Below are 15,654 nucleotides of genomic sequence, written 5' to 3'. Positions count from 1 at the left end.
CCAACGCCAGAATCCTGGCGGCCGATAATGCCGACAGCTGGCGCACAGGAGTTATTCCCACTCGTTGGTGTCCACGACACCCATAGAGTGAGAATAGAACCTGTGGTGAGCACAGCGAACCCGCAAGGGAACTCTTTGCGCTTGCCCTGCTGCCGGCATTCTGGCGGGTGGGATGCCGCTGCCGGCATCTTGACAGCCGGCATCCCGCCCGCTGGTAAATAGTATATATTCCATTAGTGGCATTGTTACTAACATTTATTTATAGTCAACCAACATTAAAAAAAAAAAAAAAACTGTACTTTATAAAATAGTTAACAGGAATATCCACCTATAATGATGAGCTTTTGATACTGTTGCTTTGAAATTTGTATAATGTAATTATCAAGCTATAATTGTATGAGCAGTTTGTGTTGCATTACTTTTTTGTTTTGTTTACTATTACTACTCACTGTAGGTGATATAATCTCTGCAGCAATCCATTGCCTTGGTCTGTTATCCTCTCATACCACTGAAATCAATACCATTGGTGCATGACATAATGACAGTGGTGTGTTTGATGTCATTAGCACATGGTATGATGTAATTGGAGAGTGACTCAATCCTGAGGTCCAGACCTCCTACAGCTGGCATGGTGGAAGCTGCACAAAACGTAAAGTTTGCTTCTAGGGATAGCATTCCTCTGTAACATATCCAAGCATACAATGCCTTTATTTCTCCTTATTCATTCTCTTTGTATAGTCACTGACAACCATGTGTCTGGATCACTCTTATTGTATGTAGCACTGTACAGAGGGCACCGTTTCACTGTATGGGCCAAGAACAAGGCCATGTCTAGACCTTAAGCGCCCTACACACTTGCCGATGCATTTAATTTGGACTATGATCGATCTGAATGATGATCGATCATCGTCCAAATTGACTTGCATTGCAAAGCGACGGAGAACCAATGATGAACGACCGCGGGCCGCGCATCGTTCATCGTTGGTGCATACACACTGAGCGATATGAACGATTTGTCGTTCATTACTGAACAAGATGAATCAAGTGTGTAGGGTGCGTAAGTGGATTCTATATTGCAGTTTAGGCAGTAAAGGCAGTTTAGGCATAGTTTAGGCAGTAAAACAATGAGGCAGACTGAGATGACTGTGGGGGTGATGGTGATGACACCTGAAAACAATGACTGAATAAAGCTCATTTAATTGAATCACCTATGTATCTCAGAGTAGTTATCCCAGTGCAGCCTTTTCTGTTGATGCTAGGGAGCACCTTGTGATGCATTCAATGTAGTATGTATATGTGTGTGTGTGTGTGTATATATATAAGAGCAAAAATGACAGCACTCAAAACCATAGTACAGAATGAATAGATGGTGCAAGGCAGTAAAATAACATAAAGGCACTCGCTTTTCCAGCTCATTGGAAAAAGCAAAATAAGCCAGCACTCACGGTTTAGATGAGAAAACGAAGAAGACCTGTATTGGTTGAAAACAGCTGTTGGGCTGTGCCTGTATGTACACTTGTCGCCTTGATATGGAATAATTCTTAGTTTTCTCATCTAAACCGTGAGTGCTGGCTTGTTTTGCTTTTTCCAATGAGCTGGAAAAGCGAGTTCCTTTTTATATATATATATATATATATATATATATATATATATATAGTAAAAAGGGATAGGATATTTAAGATTGACCACTGATGTCATAAATTCGAAAATTCGTTAACAGACCAATAGCAATTTGTTTTTGTAAAATGTCAAATATTAATTTATTAACAACACGGAGAACATATTCGCACACAGAGTGATTATAAAAAGGAAGGGTAAAATTTTCCCAAACAGACATTATAAAAACAATATAAAAAATATATATATTCTTTGGCACAAGAAAAATATATAAAAGCGACATAAAAGTTCAGGTATATTCAGAGAATCACCTTATATTATTCAGAGAGTCCCCTATGAGATATATATATATAGATATATATATATATATATATATATATATATATAGATAGATAGATAGATAGATAGATAGATAGATACACTGCTCAAAAAAATAAAGGGAACACTAAAATAACACATCCTAGATCTGAATGAATTAAATATTCTTATTAAATACTTTGTTCTTTACATAGTTGAATGTGCTGACAACAAAATCACACAAAAATTATCAATGGAAATCAAATTTGTTAACCCATGGAGGTCTGGATTTGGAGTCACACTCAAAATTAAAGTGGAAAAACACACTACAGGCTGATCCAACTTTGATGTAATGTCCTTAAAACAAGTCAAAATGAGGCTCAGTAGTGTGTGTGGCCTCCACGTACCTGTATGACCTCCCTACAACGCCTGGACATGCTCCTGATGAGGTGGCGGATGGTCTTCTGAGGGATCTCCTCCCAGACCTGGACTAAAGCATCCGCCAAATCCTGGACAGTCTGTGGTGCAACATGGCGTTGGTGGATGGAGCGAGACATGATGTCCCAGATGTGCTCAATTGGATTCAGGTCTGGGGAACGAGCGGGCCAGTCCATAGCATCAATGCCTTCGTCTTGCAGGAACTGCTGACACACTCCAGCCACATGAGGTCTAGCATTGTCTTGCATTAGGAGGAACCCAGGGCCAACCGCACCAGCATATGGTCTCACAAGGGGTCTGAGGATCTCATCTCGGTACCTAATGGCAGTCAGGCTACTTCTGGCGAGCATTTAAGGGCTGTGCGGCCCCCCAAAGCAATGCCACCCCACACCATTACTGACCCACTGCCAAACCGGTCATGGTGGAGGATGTTGCAGGCAGCAGACCGTTCTCCTTGGCGTCTCCAGACTCTGTCACATGTGCTCAGTGAGAACCTGCTTTCATCTGTGAAGAGCACAGGGCGCCAGTGGCGAATTTGCCAGTCTTGGTGTTCTCTGGCAAATGCCAAACGTCCTGCACGGTGTTGGGCTGTAAGCACAACCCCCACCTGTGGACGTCGGGCCCTCATACCACCCTCATGGAGTCTGTTTCTGATCGTTTGAGTAGACACATGCACATTTGTGGCTTACTGGAGGTCATTTTGCAGGGCTCTGGCAGTGCTCCTCCTGTTCCTCCTTGCACAAAGGCGGAGGTAGTGGCCCTGCTGCTGGGTTGTTGCCCTCCTCCACGTCTCCTGATGTACTGGCCTATCTCCTGGTAGTGCCTCCATGCTCTGGACACTATGCTGACATACACAGCAAACCTTCTTGCCACAGCTCGCATTGATGTGCCATCCTCGATGAGCTGCACTACCTGAGCCACTTGTGTGGGTTGTAGACTCCGTCTCATGCTACCACTAGAGTGAAAGCACTGCCAGCTTTCAAAAGTGACCAAAACATCAGCCAGAAAGCATAGGAGCTGAGAAGTGGTCTGTGGTCACCACCTGCAGAACAACTCCTTTATTGGGGGTGTCTTGCTAATTGACTATAATTTCCACCTGTTGACTATTCCATTTGCACAACAGCATGTGAAATTGATTGTCAATCAGTGTTGCTTCCTAAGTGGACAGTTTGATTTAACAAAAGTCTGATTGACTTGGAGTTACATTGTGTTGTTTAAGTGTTCTTTTTATTTTTTTGAGCGGTGTATATATGTGTGTGTGTGTGTGTGTGTGTGTGTGTGTGTGTGTGTGTGTGTGTGTGTATATATATATATATTTTATTATTATTAGGGGTGTGGCGGCAGAATTGAGTAATTTCTCAACTATGAATTCTAGAATTCAAACTCAAAAGAGGTAAATGCTGCAAAATATTATAATTTGTCCCATGACATCTTGAAGAATACAATATTTATTATATATATTTAAAAACAACCAAATACTTTTATCATGCAAACAAAAGTAAAGTTAATAATACAAGATTTACATCTATTTTTACGTTATGCTTAATGTTAATTATCCTTTTTTCAAAGAAGCCCGTCTAGTAACAACAACATCTAATTTTATCATCTCCCCAATTTCATTTTCACACTTCAACGGCATCAGGCTGTCTAGTCTTTCATCACTCATTGTGGTTCTCAGTACATTTTTTACAAACTGATTGCCCTGTTGTTGGATGAATCTCCATATGCTGCTGTCAGGATTAATCTAATGGGAATGCAGTTCCATGCAAGGTACCGCGGCTGTGAATAGATTGGCCAGTTATAGTAGTGCCAACTTTGTAAGCTTTCTCATGCACCATAGAGGCGTCCTTCTGGAATACTACATTGCGTCAATCGCGTACAATTGAATTGCCCCTATCAAACATACTAGGGCTGATGCAGAGTGACCACTATGCCAGGTTGCATTAATTCACACAGCAGACAAAGCACACAAATGTGCTTTTGCAGACCCGCACGTATTTTGCTTGCAACTAACCTTATGAACATAGAGTCAGAACAGGGTTGGGTCAGGAAGAGGCTTTATCACATAGGCAAAGTTCAGTGAGAGCGTGTTCAAGTAAATGTGGCTGATGCAGGTCAGCAATTATGTTCATATGCGCTTGTTAGGAGGTGTATATTTTGCACCTGCTATAGCGCATCTGTAAGGGAACGCTGATGATAATGATGGCTTGAACTAAACTGCATATACACTTCAAAGGAGGCTGTGCATCTTGAAATGTATGCAGCTTAACAAATGTGCAGATATATATTTGGGTGATTCTCCAGAAAGTGAACATAAAGTCTTGTGCATCACACGCATTTAATTTTTTTCCTTTCCTTTTAAACTGGTCTGTTAAGAAATTGTTGTTATCTGAAAACTTACTTGCTAAGTAGCAATGCCTTACCCTATAACTTAATACCCACTAAAATCTTAGTATTTTTGAGAAGTATGTCATTTAAATTTGTGTAGCTGTCCCGTGCATCACGGAGAATTGCCCACTTGTGAGTAATTTACGCATACCTCCCAACATATGGGAGTAACAAATCGAGACCTTGCACGCCCCAAAAAGGGGTATGGCCTCGTAGGAAGGGCCGTGGCCTCTTGGGACTCCCCCTGCTTCCATCACTCTGGGAGCGTATCCAGCATGAGAGTGTTTCCACCAACTTTCCTGGGATGGCGGGATAGTCCCTGAAAAAGCGTAACAGTCTAGCCCAAAATGGAAGAGTTGAGTGGTATGATTTATGCCCCTTTATAGGGGTGGTCTTCTGTATGCCGAATGTCGGGATCCCGGCGCTGGAATCCCGACACCCGGCATACCGACAACTATTCTCCCTCGTGGGGGTCCTCGACCCACCTGGAGGGAGAACAAAATAGTGTGGCGCGCGTAGCGCGCCACAGTGCCCGCAGCGTGGCGAGCGCAGCGAGCCCGCAAGGGGCTCCTTTGCGCTCACCATGCTGTCGGTATGCCGGTAGCCGGGAGCCCGAGCGCCGGCATACTGTACTACACCCCTTTATAGTAGTAACTTAAACATAAATTCTCCTTTTGTCGAGAGCCTGTTGGTAAAAGATGAGCATTTTGATTTTCCCAACTACGGATTCAAATTCCCAATGTCTGAACTTCACCAAACATTGGGAAGGGGGGAGCAACCTCCTTACCCCCAATTAGCTACACCCCTGCATGGCACAGGTAAAGGTGTAGATGTTGTGTCCTCCGTGATTCCAATGCATGTGTCTCCTTACTTGCTCGAAATCCCATCTAATTGGGATAAGGTGTCCCTTTTCTGTGCTGGTGCAGGCTATTTCATAGATGTGCTAAGTGCCAGGAATATCATCTTGAAGAACCATTTTGCCTCACCATCCCACCCTTTACTGTAGTTCTACTTTCTGCAGAATTTGTAGTCTACGAATAGAATTGGAATGTAAAACCATTCAGCTTGGTTATGTATATACAGTAGGCTATAATAAGGTAAAACACTGGGTGTAACAATTAAGGGCAAATTCCAGCTGACAAATGTGTGACATTCCACGTTCATATGCTGAATGGTAAGAATTTCTGTGGATCAGTTGAGAAAAGTGACCCCATCTCTGCATGTGAGCTACCTGGAGAGGTTGCACTAGGTTATTATGCAGTGCATCAAGCCCAAGCCGTACAGAACAACGGAGTGTTATGTCTGTACTTAAAGTTGCTGTGTAAACAAAGCGCTGATTGCTGGCTGTAATGTGTACAGAGTAAATAAAAGGCTCACTGCATAGTGCATACACCAACCCCAGAGCTGACCATACTTGCTATTTTTACATTTATAACACTCAAAATAAGCCCACATTCAACATCTACTAGGCCATAGCATGGAAAAGCAAATAACCAGCTTTTAAGTGATTGTTAAATTCTACTTAACTTTTTAAGTGCTCATATTTTGTGAGTTAATGCGAAGTCAGTCAGGTTGTCTGCAGGGGAGAGCTGGCAACATTGTACTTACGGGGTGAGAATAAAGCTGGATACACACTTTTGCCATAACTAAGCTGATCAGGAAACACAGTGCGGTGTCCCCGAACACATGTGCTAGAAATAGCTTAGTGTGTACAGGTTTCTATGGGATCAGGAGGGCGGATCCGATAAATATTAACAGCACATAAGATGAAATCTCCCCATCTTGGACGTTGCAGGAGCATTATAAGCCATTTATTGGCTAATGCTTCTGCAATGGACCTGCATACACAATACATTCGTCAGCCCGTTCACCCAATATCAGTGATAAGGCCATGGATTGCATAGGTGTATACCCCGTTATAAGCTCATGGATGCTGCTGATGTACTTTGGGAAGAAATATAGCAGTTGTAGCTTATTGTGCGCCAGCAGTTGTGTCATTTGGAAGGGTAATCATGCACAGAAAATCATATCTGCAAATGCAATTGTGTACATCGCTGAATTAAGCCCAGGGTGTGGTGTGATTGAGGTAACACTGAGAATCCTTAATACTAAATTCCACAGGCAAACCTGCACATATTTGCGGCCAAATGACGAAGTAGCCATAGTTGAACATTTTTCTCATTGCTACTAATAACAATTATCAATTAAATATGCACACTCATGCATCTTTATTCATTCTGCGGTTTTAACTGAGCAGGTACAGTACTTTATGCTAAAACTCAAGAATGAATAAAGATGCATTAAAACAAAGAGCACCATTGTTTTTCTTATGAATTTCTGCATCTGTTTGATATGTCACATGACTACCTTCCCAATTAATAAAATTGAGTTGCATCCAAGATGACCAACATCAAGATGGCCGCCATACTGGTGACATACCCTTAAAAGTTTTCCCTCACTCCCATAGCATATATATTAATATTAGATTAATTAAGATTAATATATCTTTACTTGTTTAATTTTTATAATGGTGTTTAGTTTCTACACCTATAGACCAAGGGTGTTTCCACACTTTATATATAATATATATTATGGTCTCATTGCTCACTTTAATGTTGTTACCATGATGATTGACATGGTGATTGTTAATTCTTTAATACCTACAGCAATCATTGCTATGGGGGAGATGTTTAAAACCTTGCCCATAGCAACCAGATTCTATCACATACATAGTACATTCTACAAAATGATATATGGAAGCTCATGGGTTGCTATGGGCAACTTCTTTGCTTGTCATCTGTAGAAGGTTTGCTACATCTCCATCCATCTTATGTGTGTGTGTGTGTGTGTGTGTGTGTGTGTGTGTGTGTGTGTGTGTGTGTGTGTATATATATATATATATATATATATATATATATACACACACACACACATATGGCACCCACATGGTATGTTGATATATATCCTTTTCCAGTGAGCTGTAAATGACTAAACGTTTACTATAATTCAGTCTGCTACTTTTTACTTTTGATGCATTTGTAGCTTTAATATGTATTAATAAAATGGTATTGTCAAAACCATCAATGGCAAGACTTGTAAGCTGTAAATAAGGATCTTCTATATAATTATATAATGTAATTTGCTAAATATGGCTTCTTAGAGCTCTCCAAAACCACTCATGGTTAAGATTGTAATGCTTTACCTCACTGAGCGGGATGTCTTTGTGAATGTGGCTTTGAAGTGTTGGCAACTGTCTAAAGACAAACACAGAAAGTCTTCCTGCACTCACCCTGACAAGCAGCTGATGAGTTATGGCTGCAGCACAGTAAGTCACTTGAAGGTATTTTAAAAACAAAAAGCAGAATTATGTATTTGGAAACTAATTCTAATTTTTATATAAACCTTAATTTCTTTTATTATGTGTTTTTTTTTTTTTTTTTGCTGAAGACAGATGATTTTAGGGCTCACATTACAGGTGTCTGAAGTCTACCTTGGCGCCTTTTACCTGTTATGATAAAAAAAAAAAAAAAAAAAAAAAGATTCCTGCATTGACTAGCATGTGTTACTTGTTTATGTGGTCACCCGAGGTGTTGACATTCGGTTTTTATTGCCTATTGTCTGCTGGCAAAAAAAATAAACCCTAATATGTTTCTGTATCCATGTTATAGGGCAGAGTATCCCAAACTCCGCTATTACAGCCCAGGTTCTAAGAATATCCATGCTCGAGTCCAGATGGTTAAATCAAATTGGTTGAGGCACTAATTAAGTCACCTGTGCTCAAACATGGATATCCTTAAAAGTTGGACTGTAAATGACAGAGTTTGTGAACCTCCGTTATAGCGAATGTATTGTAGATCCATTGGGGCAGGGGCGTTTTTACAGAGGGGGGGGGGCTCGTGTGTGCAGACTCACAGCGGTGTAGGCACTGGCATTGTACCGGTCTCCGGAAACATGGTGCCCGCCATGTTCTGGAGACTAAATTACTACTGCGCATGCATGGCGGCCATTGTACCGGCTATATTTCTTCACCGTGTCTGGAGCTCTGATGCAGGACTCCAGAGGGTAAGTAATAAAACATGGGTGCAATGTGTTCGGTGTGGACCCCTCTGGATACCGCACACATAGAAACACCAATGCACTGGGGGCAAGGACTGACGTGAAAATTAAAATATTCTCTGCTGCATAATATGATTACACTTTATACATAACAGTTAATAAATAAAATAAATGATATAGCTGTGCATCCAATGTGAGTAATGATTGCCGTTTGGATGGTAACCTTCAATATTTTTCCCCAATATACTGTACTCCTTGTTTCATGCACAGGTCCATGCATCTCCCCTGTGCTAAATGTATTAGCTCTATGTTTTCTAGTTTCATAGACCTATTAAACCTATTCATTGTTTGAGCTGGGTGTGGTATGTTAGATAGATTTGACTTAGGTCGACAGTGTCTAGGTCGACCACTATTAGTCAACAGTAAGTAGGTCGACATGGTTTCTAGGTCGACATGTACTAGGTCGACATGAGGTATTTTTTCACTTTTTTTGGTGTCGTTTTCTCTGTACTGTGACTGGGAACCCCAATTAGCGCACCGTGTCCCTTCGCATGGATTGCTTAGCTCGCCATGCTTCGGGCAAGGTACCTCCGCTACCGCTGCGCTTGGCACAGGTTACTATTACCAATTTTAGTCCACGTGGATCGTAAAGTATGAAAAAGTTCAAATTTTTTTTAAAAATTGTGAAAAACTCATGTCGACCTCCTAAGTCTTGTCGACCTAGAGACCGGATCCCGTTTGAGCTAGCCTGAGATATCATCAAATGCAATCTTTAGTCAGAGTAATAGAGCAATAAATAATAATAGTTGTTATTATTATTATTATCATTATTATTTTCATCTAGGGTTTATAAATGAGCAATATTGTGCTTCGTGGTGTACAGTAGTAGAAGGGGCACTGACATTAGTTCTAGCTAAATGAAATGGTAAAAAGGGCCCTACCTGTTATAACTTATGTCAGACATCTGCCAAACCGAGTGCACAGTTGTAGTATATAAAAGGAAGTGATCAATAACATATATCTTGTTTATTTCTGTATTGTTTTAGTATGATCAATGTTTTCGATGTACTAAACTATAAAATACACATTTATCTACAAACTGTTGAAAATTCTGTAAGCACGTGTTTTAACATCAGCCCTCACTCTCCTTACTAATGCTTGCTGTTGCTGCTTGTCTGGCTGAGACAGGTAAGGCAGCCAGCGGCACTCAGATAACATGGAAAACAGAGGCTTTATCATTTACATGTTCTCCTTAGTTTATTTTTACTGCACATGTATTTGGCAGTGCAGTCATCATCTAGTCACCACTCCCATCTTTCCTCTTGCCCTACAGGAATTACAGAGCTGTGTTCATGCAAATACTAGGCTAGACACATCTGTAAATCATTGCTGCGGGGTTAGGTGTGTCATTGTATAATATTCTACTCGTGTCAGGGCGTTTATACACTGGCGTAATAATTTGTAATTGCTCATTTGAATCTGAGGGATTGATGGGAAACATGGTGATTTGATGTGTACTGTATATGCTTTGTATGATACTCTCAGCTTAGAATTTCATATATTTACAGCAGAGCTAGGCAGAGGTACACCAGGCTGTGCTTTACGCTGGAATGGGGTGTTCCCTGTCAGTATCTTGCACAATTTGTACACTGTGTGGGGGAGTTTGTAATACAGGTTGAGTATCCCATATATCCAAATATTCCGAAATACAGACTTTTTTGAGTGAGAGTGAGATAGTGAAACCTTTGTTTTTTGATGGCTCATTGTACACAAACTTTGTTTAATACACAGAATTATTAAAAATATTGTATTAAATGACATTCAGGCTGTGTATATAAGGTGTATATGAAACATAAATGAATTGTGTGAATGTAGACACACTTTGTTTAATGCACAAAGTTATAAAAAATATTGGTTGAAATGACCTTCAGGCTGTGTGTATAAGGTGTATATGTAACATAAATGCATCCTGTGCTTAGACTTAGGTCCCATCACCATGATATCTCATTATGGTATGCAGTTATTCCAAAATACGGAAAAATCCCATATCCAAAATACCTCTGGTCCCAAGCATTTTGGATAAGGGAGACTCAACCTGTATATCTGCTTCATCATTCTGTTGCTTTCAGCATGGAAATACCATCTATCATTCTGCTTCTCATCGAGATGTTATTTTATTTTACCCTTTCTTATAACCTAAAGTTTTCAGTTTGTCTCCGATAGCTGATACCATCATTTGATAGCAATTGCCAGCTCTTTCCATTGGAGAGAGCCGGCAATTGCTATCAGAGTGCCAAAAGGGATTTATGCAGATCCCTCCACTTGATTTGTAGCTCCTATATACACATTCTGAGGAGCACTGGTTACATTTAGTGTAACAGGAACACTGGTTACAGTCAAAGTATTGTCTACTCTCTTGTCATGGCTGGGAGGCCCCAATGACCTGTTGAAGCGTCATCGTATCCCTGCCCCCCACTGTACAATGCCTGTCATTTTGGCATTGTATAATGGGGGCGTGGCCACGATGACACACTGAACACCACGCCCCCTGTGCTATCTTTTTTTTTTAACTTAGTCACGCCCCTATGCTGCATCACGCCCACTCGCATCGCCCCCTGAAAGTACCAAGCTGGCTGCCAGAATGACGGCAACCCTGGTGTAACAGGGACACTGAATACAGTCAGTGTAATCTTTTCCAGTTAATTCTACTGTAAAACTACAGTGTTTTGCATTCACTGGACAGCTGCTTATTGGAGCAATATCCCAGCATGACTACATTGATAAATGGCCTGAAAAAACACATTCCAAATAGATTAAATATGCAGATATTTCGAAGCCAACCACTGCCACCAATGAAAAAATAAGAATTTACTTACCGATAATTCTATTTCTCATAGTCCGTAGTGGATGCTGGGGACTCCGAAAGGACCATGGGGAATAGCGGCTCCGCAGGAGACTGGGCACAAAGTAAAAGCTTTAGGACTAGCTGGTGTGCACTGGCTCCTCCCCCCATGACCCTCCTCCAAGCCTCAGTTAGGATACTGTGCCCGGACGAGCATACACAATAAGGAAGGATTTTGAATCCCGGGTAAGACTCATTACCAGCCACACCAATCACACCGTACAATTTGTGATCTGAACCCAGTTAACAGCATGATAACAGAAGGAGCCTCTGAAAAGATGGCTCACAACAACAATAACCCGATTTTTGTAACAATAACTATGTACAAGTAATGCAGACAATCCGCACTTGGGATGGGCGCCCAGCATCCACTACGGACTATGAGAAATAGAATTATCGGTAAGTAAATTCTTATTTTCTCTAACGTCCTAGTGGATGCTGGGGACTCCGAAAGGACCATGGGGATTATACCAAAGCTCCCAAACGGGCGGGAGAGTGCGGATGACTCTGCAGCACCGAATGAGAGAACTCCAGGTCCTCCTCAGCCAGGGTATCAAATTTGTAGAATTTAGCAAACGTGTGTGCCCCTGACCAAGTAGCTGCTCGGCAAAGTTGTAAAGCCGAGACCCCTCGGGCAGCCGCCCAAGATGAGCCCACTTTCCGTGTGGAATGGGCTTTTACAGATTTTGGCAGTGGCAGGCCTGCCACAGAATGTGCAAGCTGAATTGTGCATACAGGATAAACAGCGAGTCAGATTTTCTGACTCCAGCCGTCCTGGAAACATATATTTTCAGGGCCCTGACTACGTCCAGCAACTTGGAATCCTCCAAGTCCCTAGTAGCCGCAGGCACCACGATAGGTTGGTTTAAGTGAAATGCTGAAACCACCTTAGGGAGAAATTGAGGACGAGTCCTCAATTCTGCCCTGTCCGTATGAAAAATTAGGTAAGGGCTTTTATAGGATAAAGCCGCCAATTCTGATACACGCCTGGCTGAAGCCAGGGCTAACAGCATTACCACTTTCCAAGTGAGATATTTCAAGTCCACAGTGGTGAGTGGTTCAAACCAATGTGATTTTAGGAATCCCAACACTACATTGAGATCCCAAGGTGCCACTGGAGGCACAAAAGGAGGCTGTATATGCAGTACTCCCTTGACAAACGTCTGAACTTCAGGTACAGAAGCTAGTTCTTTTTGGAAGAATATCGACAGGGCCGAAATTTGAACCTTAATGGACCCTAATTTGAGGCCCATAGACAGTCCTGTTTGCAGGAAATGCAGGAATCGACCCAGTTGAAATTCCTCCGTAGGGGCCTTCCTGGCCTCGCACCACGCAACATATTTACGCCAAATACGGTGATAATGTTGTACGGTTACATCCTTCCTGGCTTTGATCAGGGTAGGGATGACTTCATCCGGAATGCCTTTTTCCTTCAGGATCCGGCGTTCAACCGCCATGCCGTCAAACGCAGCCGCGGTAAGTCTTGGAACAGACATGGTCCCTGCTGGAGCAGGTCCTGTCTTAGAGGTAGAGGCCACGGGTCTTCCGTGAGCATCTCTTGAATTTCCGGGTACCAAGTCCTTCTTGGCCAATCCGGAGCCACGAGTATAGTCTTTACTCCTCTCCTTCTTATGATTCTCAGTACTTTTGGTATGAGAGGAAGAGGAGGGAACACATACACTGACCGGTACACCTACGGTGTTACCAGAGCGTCCACAGCTATTGCCTGAGGGTCCCTTGACCTGGAACAATATCTGTCCAGTTTTTTGTTGAGGCGAGACGCCATCATGTCCACCTTTGGTTTTTCCCAACGGTTTACAATCATGTGGAAGACTTCTGGGTGAAGTCCCCACTCCCCCGGGTGAAGATCGTGTCTGCTGAGGAAGTCTGCTTCCCAGTTGTCCACTCCCGGAATGAACACTGCTGACAGTGCTATCACATGATTTTCCGCCCAGCGAAGAATCCTTGCCACTTCCGTCATTGCCCTCCTGCTTCTTGTGCCGCCCTGTCTGTTTACGTGGGCGACTGCCGTGATGTTGTCCGACTGGATCAATACTGGCTGACCCTGAAGCAGAGGCCTTGCCTGACTTAGGGCATTGTAAATGGCCCTTAGTTCCAGGATATTTATGTGAAGTGACGTTTCCATGCTTGACCACAAGCCCTGGAAATTTTTTCCCTGTGTGAGTGCTCCCCAGCCTCTCAGGCTGGCATCCGTGGTCACCAGGACCCAATCCTGAATGCCGAATCTGCGGCCCTCTAGGAGATGAGCACTCTGTAACCACCACAGGAGAGACACCCTTGTCCTTGGAGACAGGGTTATCCGCTGATGCATTTGAAGATGCGATCCGGACCATTTGTCTAGCAGATCCAACTGAAAAGTTCTTGCGTGGAATCTGCCGAATGGAATCGCTTCGTAAGAAGCCACCATCTTTCCCAGGACCCTTGTGCACTGATGCACTGACACCTGGCCTGGTCTTAGGAGTTTCCTGACTAGGTCGGATAACTCCCTGGCTTTCTCTTCCGGGAGAAACACCTTTTTCTGTACTGTGTCCAGAATCATCCCTAGGAACAGCAGACGTGTCGTCGGAATCAGCTGCGATTTTGGAATATTTAGAATCCATCCGTGCTGTCGTAGTACTATTTGAGATAGTGCTACTCCGACCTCTAACTGTTCTCTGGACCGTGCCCTTATCAGGAGATCGTCCAAGTAAGGGATAATTAAGACGCCTTTTCTTCGAAGAAGAATCATCATTTCGGCCATTACCTTGGTAAAGACCCGGGGTGCCGTGGACAATCCAAACGGCAGCGTCTGAAACTGATAGTAACAGTTCTGTACCACAAACCTGAGGTACCCTTGGTGAGAAGGGCAAATTGGGACATGGAGGTAAGCATCCTTGATGTCCAGAGACACCATGTAGTCCCCTTCTTCCAGGTTCGCTATCACTGCTCTGAGTGACTCCATCTTGAACTTGAACCTTTTTATGTAAGTGTTCAAGGCTTTCAGATTTAAAATGGGTCTCACCGAGCCGTCCGGCTTCGGTACCACAAACAGCGTGGAGTAATACCCCTTTCCCTGTTGTAGGAGGGGTACCTTGATTATCACTTGCTGGGAATACAGCTTGTGAATGGCTTCCAATACCGCCTCCATGTTGGGGGTAGACGTTGGTAAAGCAGACTTCAAGAACCGGCGAGGGGGAGACGTCTCGAATTCCAATTTGTACCCCTGAGATACTACCTGCAGGATCCAGGGGTCCACTTGCGAGTGAGCCCACTGCGCGCTGAAATTCTTGAGACGGGCCCCCACCGTGCCTGAGTCCGCTTGTAAGGCCCCAGCGTCATGCTGAGGACTTGGCAGAAGCGGGGGAGGGCTTCTGGTCGTGGGAAGAAGCTGTCTGTTGCAGTCTTTTTCCCCTTCCTCTGCCCCGGGGCAGATATGAGTGGCCTTTTGCCCGCTTGCCCTTATGGGGACGAAAGGACTGAGCCTGAAAAGGCGGTATCTTTTTCTGCTGCGAGGTGACTTGGGGTAAAAAGGTGGATTTTCCAGCCGTTGCCGTGGCCACCAGGTCCGATAGACCGCCCCCAAATAACTCCTCCCCTTTATACGGCAATACTTCCATATGCCATTTGGAATCTGCATCCCCTGACCACTGTCGCGTCCATAATCCTCTTCTGGCAGAAATGGACATCGCACTTACTCTTGATGCCAGAGTGCAAATGTCTCTCTGTGCATCTCGCATATATAGGAATGCATCCTTTAAATGCTCTATAGTCAATAATATATTGTCCCTGTCCAGGGTATCAATATTTTCAGTCAGGGAATCCGACCAAGCCACCCCAGCACTGCACATCCAGGCTGAGGCGATTGCTGGTCGCAGTATAACACCAGTATGTGTGTATATACTTTTAAGGATATTTTCCAGCCTCCTATCTGCTGGCTCCTTAAGGGCGGCCGTTTC

The 15,654-nt window shown here is 43.2% G+C and overlaps 1 protein-coding gene across 4 annotated transcripts in view; it reads left to right on the top strand.

The window, feature by feature from the left end:
- NHSL1 (NHS like 1) overlaps positions 1-15,654 on the top strand; it is a 349,242-nt gene that overhangs the window by 193,553 nt on the left and 140,035 nt on the right. The gene's annotated exons all lie outside the window — the stretch shown is intronic.

This window comes from Pseudophryne corroboree, chromosome 4, assembly GCF_028390025.1.
Source record: "Pseudophryne corroboree isolate aPseCor3 chromosome 4, aPseCor3.hap2, whole genome shotgun sequence".
Classification (NCBI taxonomy): Eukaryota; Metazoa; Chordata; class Amphibia; order Anura; family Myobatrachidae; genus Pseudophryne; species Pseudophryne corroboree.
This window is presented reverse-complemented; position numbering and strand designations above follow the sequence as displayed.